Raw genomic sequence first — 11357 nt, 5'->3', positions numbered from 1 at the left:
TCAGTGATCGGGAATGTGCAACGCGAGTTTGGTGGCTGCAGAGGGTTCCTTTGGGTGACTGCGCCGTGGTTTGTTCCGTTCAGTGTCTACCAGGAGTCGCTGGCTATTCCCCGTTTTCTCTGTTATGAAGGGTCGTGCAGCTAACAGTCTCACCTGTCCTGTGTGCCACGGACCCCTTAGCACCTAGAGCCAAGTTCCTACGAGCAGGAAGAATCTTGGGGTCAAACCGTAGAGAGCATTGGATATACTTGGGGGTAGACTGACTTCCAAAGGTTTCGGTGTTAAATATCTCCCCCCCAGAACTCGGAGTATTTTGATTAGATGGCCTGTCTCCACGGACAAAGGTATCTGAGCCTCTCTCAAGGTCAAAGGCTACTCTTTTCAAATTCACAAGTTGGCTCTAAAAATGTGGAGTCTGTGTGACTCTACTGAGGACGGAAAAGGGGTGTTCGGAAGTCCCCTCTCTCCCCAGGAGGCTCTGGCCCACCCGGCGGGGGTGAGGGGGGCACTTGTACGGAGGTGGGAGAAAACAGAAACAAAGAAAGTGGACTGAGTGCCGGCCTGTGGACCGAAAGGTCGCCGGTTCAGTTCCCGGACTGGGCACACGTCGGGGTTGTGGGCTGGGCTCTCCAGTTGGGGGCGTGCGAGGCAACTGGTCAACGCTCCTCCCTCCCTTCCCTTCTCTCTAAAAATCAATAACATCTTAAAAAACCTTCACCTGACACATTCCATACAGCCCCTGTTCTCTGGTCCCCCCGCGTGAAGTTCAAGGCTAATACAGAAAGACACATGGAAAAAAAAAATGCTTCCTCCTTGGGAATTTAAAAACACGCAGCTGAAGAACGCATGGGTCAGGGGGGATCCTAATGGAAGTTTAAAAGGAGCCAGAAGTTGTTTCTCCAGAAAAAAACCACACAGCAAAGACAGGCCGACTTCCGGTGAGGCTGCGGGAGAAGGAAGGGGGGTGGGGGGTGGGTGGGCAGAGAAACGAGGGGCGCTGCAGAAAGGGTCGTAACTCTGGGCGCAGTTGGGGAGGAGGAGATGAGCAGCGATTACTAACGAAGACCGCGGCTCTCCGCCAGGCGCCCCGGGGCGGTGAGGTCACCGCGACCTCCGCATCAGCCGGCCCCGCGCCCAGGGGAGTGCGGGTTCGCTGCCGCCTCGGGCACCGCGTGTCCACCAGCCGATCGAGGTGCGACCTCGCCGGCGTGTGTTTCTGTCCTGATGCAGCAGGCGAAGACCGAGCTCCCCGTCGCTCCCCGTCCCCGCCGGCGTGGGGCGCTGTCCCCGCTCCGGATTTTGGGCCGCCCGGCTGCTGCTGTCGGTTTCATTTCAGTTCCCCCGGGGGGGGGGGGCACACGCTGGGCGGCATCCTTTTCGTGCGGATTTGCCTGCCTTCTTTGGCGAGGTGTCTGTCAAACCTCTGGCCGGGCCCACTTTCATCCAGACAAAGCAGAGCCCAGAGCGGAGCTGGCCTGGAGAGTTTCCTCTGGTTCCCAGAGTCGTCCAGACTGGAAGCCCAGCCAGGGCAGACCTGTGAGTTTTTGTTTTGTTTGTTTGTTTAGATTTTATTTATTTATTTTTAGGGAAGGGAGGGAGAAAGACAGAAAAACATCAATGTGCGGTTGCTGGGGACCTGGCCTGCAACCCAGGCATGTGCCCTGACTGGGAATCGAACCTGCGACACTTTGGTTCGCAGCCCGCGCTCCATCCACTGAGCTACGCCAGCCAGGGCTCACTCGTGAGTTTTCCTCCCCGTCGAAGTGCTCACACTGAGGACACTGCCCCCCGCCCCCCACAGCAGAGCCCTGTGTGTGCTGGATGAACCCGACCGCTGAGGAAGACGTTTGCAGGGGTTTGTTCCGGGGGCAGCAGATGTGGCTGGGCGGGGGGCGGCGGGGGAGGCAGGCAATGCCGGCCCTCAGTCTGTTACTACAGACCAAGTTTTAGGGGGACACAGGCGCGCCCCGTTACTTACAAACTGTCTGAGGCTGCTTTTGTACTTGGACAGCAGTGTTCGCAGTGCAGGTGAGACCCTCTGGCCCGAGAGGCCGGGAGCGATGTGCTCTCTGGCCCTTTGCAGAGGAAGGCCGTCGCCGAGTCTGGCAGACCGGCCAGGGGCTCCGAGGGGGACTCCGGTTCTCCCGGCTTCTGCCGGGGAGACTGCGGGGACTCCCGAGCGGCCTGTCCTTCGGTTGAAGTTTTCTCTTCTCAGGGACGCCAGTCTTTGCTCCCCCTTCCCTCCCTTGGAATTATGTTATGCGCTCAGGAGCGAGGCATTCCTCATGGACTGATTGAGTGGCTTCATTGATTGCAGAGAACCCTCTGCCAACTGCCTTTAATTGCTTTTTTTACCTTTAAATCAAAGGTGCTTATGCTCAGCCTGGATCTGCTCCAAATGAAGGGATTCTGCCTCATTGCTGCTTCTGCTCGCCTCCGATTGCTTCAGAATAAACGGACTGCTCACACCCCGGCCTGGAAGTACCGACCCCTCCCACAGGGGAGCGGGGGTGGGGCTGGGGGTGCGGGGGAGGCCCGGCTTCCCGGGCAGAGGCGAGCTTTCGTGGGGTGGGGGCCGAGCCCGTGAGTTTGAATAGAAAGGGCCACTGTCCGAGGCAGAAAGAGGAGGGAGAGCTGGCTGCTGCAATGACAGACTCAGGGGGGAGGGTGGCCGTCCGGAGCCGCTGTCCCTTCTCTGGATTCAACGCAGTGAAACGCCGAGGGGGTGCCGTGGACGCCCGCTGTGCGGGGGGCGTTTCCGAGGCAGCCCCCGGGGCGGCCCCTGCTGAGCCAGGTCTGACCCAGGTGATTGCACCGGCCAGAGGCACAGGCCAGGGGCTCGGCTCAGGCAAGGACACGGGGGTGGCCACGACAAGAGGCATGGGCGGCCCCGACGAGGACGTCTGGCGTGGCCACCGTCGGGTCCCTGGACCCAGCCGGTTCTCCCAGCCTCTGCAGGAAGGGCACGGCGTGGGCCCGGCCGTGCGGGAAAGCTGGTGCCCGGTCCCCCGCACAGTGCAGGTCCGGGGCGCTGTCAGGAACGTGGTCCAGCCAGAGCAAACCGCCCAGGCGTGAAGGTGAATTAGCTGCGGCGGCGGCGCCGGCGGGCAGCGGCTGCTGGGGCGGCGGGTGCCATCTGCTCCGTCGCCGGGGTGATGATGGCGAGCAACGACCTTCGGCCCATCTCTGGGCTCGTGTGAGGGAGTGACGATGTCCCCGATCCATTAGCTGTTTTTTTTTTTCCCACTTTTGTGTCTCAGTTCCGTTTCGGCGAAGGGGATTCAGAACGAGCGGACAGAACACGGGGCCAGTGGCTGCCTGCGCGGCTGCTTGGCAAGTTCCCTGCGACCCGCCGGCCGAGCGAGGACTCCGGACCTGGGCACGGAGTGGGGAGCCTCCGGGAAGGCGCGGCGGGAGGAGGAAGGAAGAGGGGCCGCTGTCTGCGTCCGTTCCCGTGTACTTGTCCCCGAGGCGCCTCCCGGGAGGAGCCCTCACGGTGGACACTTTCAGACCGCGATCCAGAACGGGGGGGCTTTCGCCCACCGTCTGTCTGTCCTCGGCGAGCTCCGGGCTCCCCCAGACCCGACTGTCTCGTGCCCACGTGTCCCGTGTGAGTCTGCGGCTGCGAGCCCCTCCCCGGAGCTGGGTCCACACCCACTTGCTGTCGACGCATTTCGTCTGTGGAAGCCCCGCTCATGGATGTCCCCAACCTGTCTCCTCCCGCTGACTCCCCATCCACCGCGCAGGGACCTAACCTGTGCCTTTAACACCTTCTTTGGAGTCCTCATCTGTCCCTTTGGGGAAAAACCCACGTGTTAACTGAGGCACAACCCTACAGGCAGTGAAGAATGCCGGTGCCCCACGCGCCTGGTTGCCTGTGTGTGCGACCGCCGCCCCCTCCACAACGCGGGGCCATTTCCGTCAGAGGCTCCCGGCCCCGCCAGCCCCTCCCTCACCCCCACAGGTAGCTGCTCCCCTGAGCTCCGTGCACACAGGTGGGTTTGGGGTGTCTTGCATGTCCCATGAAGGGGAACTCACGCTCTGTACTGTGCTGTGTCCCACGGCCCTTGGTCACGAAGGCCTCTAAGGACGCCCAGAGGACAGGGGCTCAGGGGACCTGCAGTGGAGGGGTGGGTGGGGCCCGGGGAGCCCCCCCTCTCAGGGAGGGGTTCACGGGCAGCTCTCGCTTCTCCGAGCCCCACGGAACTGTGGCCAGACTTGGGTGTACTAGTGTGTGCCTCTCGGGGGGGGGGGGCATGTGGCCTTCCTCATTTCCCCCAAAGTGTCTGATTGAAAAAAAAAAACAAAACGCCAGAACCAGTGGGTCCCATTTGAGACGAGACGGGTGGACACTGCCCCCGCACCCTGGACGGCGGCGCCCTGCTCCGGAAGCAGACACAGAGAGGGCGCGGTGGGTGGGGGCCGTCCTGGGGCCTCGGCCCTGAGAAGAGGAGAAAGCCCAGCCCCACCCTGGCCCCGCAGAGCCCCCGCCAGCCCAGTGGCCGGGACACGGGTGTCCCCGGCTGACACGGCCTTGCCTGTGTGCGCCCTCCGTACCCCGTCACCGGGTGTGGACACCCGGGGAGGCATGGCCTTGGGCGGGTGGGCGTTCTCTGCAGCTGAGGCCCCTCACGGCTCTGAGCCCACCCCTAGAGGTGTCCTCCTGCCAGTCAGCACTGTGGACACAGCCTGCACGCACGCACACGTGGCTGTGTGTGTGTGTTAGTGCAACACAGAGACACAGACCCGCTCATCCCGAATGTGCTGGCCACCTAGATCTCAGAAGTCACTCGGTCACTGGAGAGAGCCAGACCTGCAGCACCTCAACGCGGCGCCCATCTCGGGGAAGACGCAGCACAACTGTTTCCGGAACGTTCCCAGCGGTTCCGGCGCTGCCAACGGAACAGCACAGAGGGACGCAGCGCACCCGAACTAGCTGTCCAAACAGAAGCGCCCTTGGTTCGCTCCTGGCCGCCGCGCTCGGCCGCAGGTGCGGTTTCCGGAATCGGGGCTCCCCTGGCACCCCCCGCCAGCCTTGCCCGCCTCACCCTGATGACGCATTTTACCTTAAAAAATGGAGTTCTTTCTGGGATGGATGGGGCTTGCACCGCCCAGGAAAATGCTCACACTCGGCCTGTTCTGTGGTCCCAGCTCAGCGCCAGCCCACGCCCGTCTCAGAAACAGGCCCGGAAGGCGGCTGGGGGCCAGGGGCGGGGAGCCCCCACGGCCGGGTGCCCAGTTACCGCGGGTCTGCACGGCTGGCCGGGCGCACGGTCACGGCCCGCTCCGCAGCCAGCACGGGGCTGTGTCCAGGTCCGGGTGCTGACCATCCCTGTTGTGTGAGCTCGGCTCCGAGTCCCCTCCGGAACCCTCGGGCCGCCCCGAGAACGCGCAGCGGCCCTGCCGTGGTTTCCTGAGCGTGTCTGTGGCCCGAGGAGCTCACCGTGTTCCAGACCCCGCCCCCCGGGACAGGCAGGAAAGACGAGAGGGACCGCGGTCCCGGACGTGAACTGTGCGTAAACCCACCGGGAGGAAGAACACGGACTCGAGTCCGGGCGTTTCCGGTTTCCCGTCCAGAGACTCGCGCAGCCCTGACACCCGCTGGGGGGACCGGGCCCCGGAGGGCCCGGCGACGGAGCTCCCGTGTGCTGACCCAGGGTCCGTTCCGTCCTTTCTCCGGCCGGAGCGGCCCGGTGCTTGGCGAGACAGGGTTGCGCAGGGCAGCGGAGGGAACGGGCCGGGAACTCCGGGGGCCCGGGACGCCACGTTCGTGGTCACTGCGGACGGAGCATTCCCGAGACACCCCCCCCCCCCCGCCACCCCCCGGCACGCGCAGGCGGGAGCGTGGGATGGGGCGATGTGAGGGGGCGGGGCCTCGGGGAGGGGCGGGGCCGGGAGGCGGAGCCCCCGCGGGTGGGGCAGGAGCCCTCAGAGGAAGACCAGAGTCGGCGTGGGTCCCCCCCAGTCCCTCTCTCCGCGCGGTGAGGACCCGCATCGGCCACATCGCCGAGCGCCCGGGTGTTTGACCTCGCCGGGCCGGAGGATGCATGAGCAAATCTGTCGGATTTCAGAAAAGCAGACAGACCACACGCATCTGTTTTCATTTTTTTAAATATATGTTTTTTGATGTGCCGCAGAATCTTACTTATTTACATATTTATAAATGTTTTATTTATTTATTTTTAGAGAGACGGGCGGGGGGGGGAGAAAGAGGGAGAGAAACATCCGCGCGTGGCTGCCTCTCACGCCCCCACTGTCCGGACGAATGTGCCTTCTCCGAACCCTTGGTGGGTGGTGGGACTCCCCCGCGGCCCCGCTTCTCCGCGAGTCCGGGTGGGTGACAGCTGGTCTGGAACTCAGCTGCGGCCTTTGCTGTGGCTGGGCCGGGAGCTGGGCTGCACCGGCCTACGCCTCCGTCTGGACCGGACGTCCTCTGCTCAAGGGTCAGTTTTATTTTCGTGACTGGGGTTCTGTGACCGGCGAGGGGTGAAAGGCCGAACCACCCCGAAGTGGCGGATTCTGATGCCCGGGTCCGGGGGTGCTCGGCTAAGCCATGCCATGGATCAGCTACGGGGCGTGTCCAACAAGCGTGATTGGCAGGAGGGGGCTGGGCGCCGCAACCTTCGGACTCCAGGCCAGAGGCCCCGGGGACCCCGCCTCCCCGGCCTCGGCTCCCTGGGGACCGCGTCCAGGCCCCCGTGGTGGTCCCGCGCCCGCCCGGAGGAGCAGCGCGGCCCGGCGGGCAGCGCCAGGGCCGACCGCGGTGACTGAAGCCGCCAATGCTTCCAAAAGGTCGATGCTGGTCCCCAGCTCCGAGTGCGTCAAAGGGAAAACGATCTTGCGTCCCGCGTGGTAATCGTGCGAGCGCCCGCCAACAGTGTGGGAAGAACAATGGTTCTCAGCGGCTCATTCATGCTCCTCCCGGTGTCTGAGCGGGGCCCACGCCCAGGCCCACGGAGCTGGCGTGTTTCTGAGAAACAAGGGTTTTCGATATTGTCCTATTTTACTTTTCAGAAAATTGCCCGCAATCTTCTTCAAAGGGGCTGTTATGATTAATGAATTTGAAATCATCGACACCTTTGATTGATCCTTCGCAGTCGGCCATGATGTTTTAAATTGCGAAAGCGTCTCTCTCCCCAGGCGCGGAGGTGACTGCCGGCCCGGAACAATCCTGATAAATGGAGGGCATTATTGATTCTATTATTTTCGTGTTAAAGCGCGTAAACACTTCAGTCCAAACTTTCACAGATGCTCGTTTTGCTTCCATTCAGAATACCTTCTGTTGACAAATATTTTTACGGCTCAGAATTAGTGAATCAGTTTCCTGTCTGTATGACTCTTTGGAGTGTTTCGCTAATCAAAGATGCTGGGAAATTTTAAGTACTGAGTATCAATTTACAAAACCAAAAATAGGAGCGCCATCAAAGTTTCTTTCTGCACATCTCGAAATTCCCAGACACAACTGTGGGATTTTTGAAGATGAAGTCTGGTGCACGGCTTGGGCTCCCTGCATTTAGGCTGTTTACCCACTCCCCCCCCCACCGCCCCGCGTGTTTCTGGGGGTAAATTTCAATACCTCCTGATTGCAAACTTTATTTTCAATAATTGAGCTCTGCTAACATCTTCAAGTGCTGCTGCGGCTCTTTTCGCTACTTTGTGATTACTTTCATTAAAATTTGAGTGATTTTGAGAAAGCACGGTGTTTTCTTCAGTTCCGTGTGTGCACAAAGGAGTGTGTGCAGAAAGATCTGGAAACACTCCCAGGGGCTGGCAGGGCCCCTGTGACCCCACCTCCTTCTCCTGGAGCTGGGCGAGGGCTCGGCGGTAACTGTGGAAAGTCAAGGTGTGGGGGGTGAGGGCAGGGTGACGTGGGGGCTTGGGGAGACCCCTGCAGCTCCACAGACGTTTAAGACCCAGAGGGAGAGTGAGGAAGGGAGGAGCACGGGGAGGGGGCGGCAGCCAGCGCAGGCCAGAAACAGGACATCACACACGCGTGTTCACGGCCTCCCAAAGGTGGGAACAGCCCCGGGTCCGGCAGTGGGTGACGGGGAACAAAGCAGAGGTCCATGGTTCGGACGTAAAAAGAAACACACACCAACACGCTACAACATGGGTGGACCTTGGGAACATGCTAAGTGAACGCCACACACGAGAGGCTGCACGTGACCTGACCCCCGGGGGTAGAGTGTCCGCAGCAGACACAGCTGTGTGGCCGGAACGCCGGCTGGAGATCCCTCGGGCCCGAGGGGCCGGGGGCGGCTGCCTCATGGGTGTGGGGGCTCCTTTGGGGGACGGAATGTTCTGGAACTAGAATCAGCGCTGCCCGCCGTCAGACTTACTTTCACTGAGATGAGATTCACGCGGCATGAAAGTCACGGCTTTAAAGCGACGGGCGCCGTGGCGTTCAGCGCCTTCACGGTGTCCCGAGTCGGGGCCTCTCGCCGGCCACTCTGACTGCCGTCCGGGCGGCCTCCCACGTCCGCTCAGGCCCAGACCCGCGCCCACCCGGGCGCCCAGGGAAGCCACCGGCGCGGGATGTGTGGGGTCCGAGGTTTCCCTCCATCTGCGAGACCCACCCCCCAACAGAGGGGCAGCCGGGCGAGAAAAGACTCTTCCAAGAAAAAAAAAAAACCAGCAGGTGTCAGACACCCTTACTTACAGCAACATTCAAAGCAAGAAGAAAAATGGAGAATCTCTTCCGATATTCTCCTGGGGAGACAGGGGAGCCCCGAGGTTACTGCCATGAGCCCCGAGGACACCACCAGTGTCTCCGTAAGCTGGAGAGGCCTTGAAAGGGCCATGGAGGGGAGCAGCCAAGGAAACATGGTTCTGAGAGACCCGCCCGGGGCCGTTCCAGAGGGTCCGCTCCAGAGGGTCCGCTCTGGCCAGGCAGTGGGGGACGGGGACCAGGACCAGGAGGAGATGTTTCCGGCTGTTTTCAGCAGAAGAGCCCACCCCCCGACGTCCGCCCCCAGCAGACCGCAGTGCTGTCGGACGCGGGACAAGGACCACTCACGCTGATAGTGACAATAACGATACACTCGGGCGTGTAGACGCGGAACTTCCAAATAAAGTGTCGTGTTAGGGAACAAATCCGGGGCCGTTCCCCACGCGTCACGACCACATGGGTCATGACGGGCAGTGTAAGAACAGTTCATTCCGAGGAAATCTAAGAAAATAATGTAATTCAGAGGGGAATGAAAAGATCATCTTCATTCTATGCTAAAAAGGCATTTCAAATATTCCAACATGCACCCTGATTTCCTTTTCACAAGCACTCAGAGCCGCAGGAAGAGACGGACACTGCCTTAGCCACATGGAGACCCGGTGAAATAGATCTGATTTGTCCCAGCTCGCGGTTCAGGGTCATTTCGGACGAAAACCCCGGAGTGTTTTCCCAGACTGGGATCGGTCATGGGGCAGGGAGGCCCCCGAGCACCACCAGGCGCTGCCCCACAGCTGCGACCTGCCCGCAGAGACGGGCGGCCACCAGAGTCTCCCCGGGTGGGGGGGGATCGGATGGGAGTGTGAGTGGCCCGTGGACTCGGCCCCCAGGGCGCAGGAAGGGCAGAGACGGGGGGGGGGGGTCAGGCGAACGGCCGAGTGGGGGTGCAGTCAGCTATCATCTCCCCAGATTGTTCCCCGTTAACTTGTCGGGAAAAAAAGATGGACTGCTACGTGATTGTCTACCTGCCATGCTGGACATCTGAAACTAATACAGAATGGCACTGAACAATTAAAAAAAAAGAAAGAAAGAAAAAAGATGGAATAGAACTCGAGATCAAATGAGACTTAAAAACAGCCCAGCGTCTCGGTGCCAGACGGCCGTGGAGGTGAACATGGGGCTCACAACCCCCCCCACCACGACCACATCAGAGCCGCCAGGAGACTGCAGGACAGCCAGCATTTAGGACCTCCCCCCCCCAAACCGAGCGCAGCGGAGGCCCTCTGTCCCAGGACCTGAAGAAGTAGCCACGGTGAGACTGGTGGGGGGGTGGACATGAGGAGCTGGGCCCACACCTACGGGTGGCAGATAAAAACTGGGAGGTTCCCCCTGCCCCTGGGGAAAGTGGGGTCCCAGCTCCACACCAGGGCCCCCAGCCCAGGGTTCCAGCGCCAGCAGAAGCCCCCGTAGCTCCTGGCTGTAAAAAGCAGCGGGGACCGAGGCTGTGGGAGAGAGGGGGCTTCTGGAGTCCCGGGCTGTCCTTTCTCAAGGTCTCGCGCGCACACTTACTCTGAGTCACTGCCTCTGAGCCCCAGCCTGGGGGCGGCAGCCTGAAGGGCACCGGGGTGCACAGGAGGGACCGAAGTGTCAGTGTCAGGGCCAGAGCTGGCGGGCAGCCTTCTCCCAGGTGGAAGTGCTCGTTCGGTCCTGCCCCGCCCCGCCCGCTGCAGGCACAGGTGGGAGCCCCTGGGAGTCTCCCTCCACCTGTGTGCCCCGCCCACGCGATTCTCTGAGACCTGCCCCGCCCAACCAGAGGACCCACACCCGGCTGTTTCTGGCGGCTTTTCCATGCGAGCAGCCTGCCTTGGCTCGTGCTTCGGACTCTTTTAGAATCTCTCAGACGAGCGGCATCTGGCCTCCGAGAGCCCCGTGCCTCGCATTAAGCCGCCCCGTGCCCGGCACCGGCAGCAGCCGGCCTTGGCCCTTCGCCTGGGACCCTCGCAGCCCAGCACGAGGAGCAGGCTTCTGCAGATCACTGTGTACCTCGCGCCCGCTGGCCCCGGGCAGAACCCGGGCAGTGGTTGACCTTGGCCAGCACCTCCTGGGAGGCGCCAGAGCCAGCACACCTGCTGGACAGCTTAAGGCCACCCGAAGCCCCGCCCAATCCCCTCCGCAAGCAGCACACTCAAGGGGTGGGCTCAGAGGGCCCCAGCGCCCGCGGGAGTGAGCCCTGCTCCCCGGGGTCGGCCCCGAGAAGCTGGCCCCCCACGGCGGTCACGATGGCCTCGCAGCGGGCGGGAGCAGGGTCACAGGCACAGCGAGCGTTCGGACGGTTGCCAGACGGGAGTGGGGGGGGCATAGGTGGAAAGGGTGAGGGACTGAGAAGTAGCCACGGCAGTTCCAGCATCGTCTGGGGGACGTGCGGCACAGCGCAGGGGGCGCAGGGGACGGTTACAACCAGTGTGCGTGGTGCCCGGTGGGCACTGGACTCCCGGGGGGGGCCCACCCAGTCAGCGGTGTAACGTCTAAGCACTGGGACGCACACCTGAAACCGATCCAGTATCGTGTGTCCCTGTAACTGAAAAACAAAACATTAAAGTCAAGCAGTTAAAAAAAGTGCAGATTTCTGGGGGGAAGGAACAGCACGATTTTAAAAACCGGGCAGGACCGAATGAGGACGTCGGGGAACGCC

This window comes from Phyllostomus hastatus, unplaced genomic scaffold (genome assembly GCF_019186645.2).
Source record: "Phyllostomus hastatus isolate PE091 unplaced genomic scaffold, TTU_PhHast_1.1 phas_contig_150, whole genome shotgun sequence".
Lineage (NCBI taxonomy): Eukaryota > Metazoa > Chordata > Mammalia > Chiroptera > Phyllostomidae > Phyllostomus > Phyllostomus hastatus.
Note: the sequence above shows the minus strand (reverse complement) of the source record.